Below are 1,636 nucleotides of genomic sequence, written 5' to 3'. Positions count from 1 at the left end.
ACGGCTGGCAGGAAAATTGACGTTTTAAACCTTAATTAAATATCGATACAGGACTTTAGAATATCGATACAGTATCGGGAAATGAAATATCGCAATATTTCAGTGTATCGATATTTTCTTACACCCCTACTGTCCAGGTGAACCTGAGCCTCTGAGTCTGGGTTTGGTGTGAACCGTGACGCAGTAATCAGAGACTAAATGAAGCTGAATCAACAAAAAAAAAGTGTTTTCACTCAATTTTACACTGATTCTGACAGAAGGAGTGTAAAAAGATATATATTTAAAAATCTTTTTGAAATAATTCGATTGATTTCTTTCACCTCCTGTGTTTCAGACTCGGCAGCAGTTCAAGTCGACCAAAGACCAGGTGAAAAACCCGTCTGACTCAGGTGAGCAGAAACTTTAAGTCGACGCTCGATGAGTTCATAAGCCACGCCCCCTTTCCCTCTGCTGCAGAGACAAAGTGACGCAGCTGGGACACTTCCCTTTCATTTGAAATGTTTTCTTAAATTTAAAACAGTTTTAGTTCAAAGTGAACTCAGTTTGTGTTCAGAGTTTGTTGAAGGTTCGGCTGTTTTCAGTCTCTGACTGCAGAGACACTAAATGAAATGGATAAAAAAGTATTTTATGAATAAAAAAGAAAGATGGAAACCTTTCTCTGAGCRTCGTCTTTATAAACGAATCAATCCTGGAAGGTTGGAGTGAAATCTTCCATTTGTCTGGACTCTGTCTTCCTGTCAGGAGCTGTCCCAACGTGTGACGAATGTTCAGGACATGTCAACGCTTAAAATATTTAAAATCATCTGTTCACAGTCTATCTGCAGGCTGTAAAAATATTAAAAGGTATTAAATCAAATAAGCAAAAATGAAAGCCATTAAAAAGTATTAAAAGGTAATAAARGCCATCTTACGAAGTATTGATTTCTAAACAACTATCACACTTTACAAATCTGATTTAACAAACATTTGTCTGGGCCTATCTAAGACACAGCTGTAACTTTAGACAGGCCTACTGGCCAATCAGAAATAGTGTGGGGGCGGGACTTAAGTGTCTAGTAGCAGAAGTTGGAGCGGTGTTTAATAAAATATATTCATCAGGACAAGTCTGAAAAAGCACATTTGTTTGAACAAAACAAATGTAAATTAAAACTGTCTCAGATTTTTTTTCCACAAAACTCTCAGGGAGAGCGTTCTCTATGAAGTCAGTTTTATGTGTTTGTAGATAAATATGAGCTCATTTAAATCCTACACTGTGTTAAAGTATTAAAGGCTTTAAAGCTGCTGGATGTAGTTTCTTGGAAACCCAAAAAACTTAGAAAAATTTTGAACAGAAACAACGTTGTAGTCCCTCCCCCTGCTCTCAGCTCCCCTTCCTAAGCTCCTCCCCCACATCAGGGCCCAGAGTCGGGAGCAAACAGGAGGTGATCCACCGTAACACACAGAGCTCAGAGCTAAGCTGCCGTCACAGGTAAGAACAAACCATCAACAAAATATTTTTAACTATCATGTTTTGCCCATACTTTATTACACAAGTGCTCCTTTTGTCATAACGTTACATGTAAATTATGTTGCACTCTTTCTATAAGTAATAAATAGCTATCAAGCTAACACAACACCGATGCTGCGCAGTGGTTCT

This window comes from Austrofundulus limnaeus, unplaced genomic scaffold (genome assembly GCF_001266775.1).
Source record: "Austrofundulus limnaeus strain Quisiro unplaced genomic scaffold, Austrofundulus_limnaeus-1.0 Scaffold601, whole genome shotgun sequence".
Taxonomy (NCBI): domain Eukaryota; kingdom Metazoa; phylum Chordata; class Actinopteri; order Cyprinodontiformes; family Rivulidae; genus Austrofundulus; species Austrofundulus limnaeus.
The sequence above is the reverse complement of the archived record's forward strand: the minus strand, read 5'-3'. Positions refer to the sequence as shown.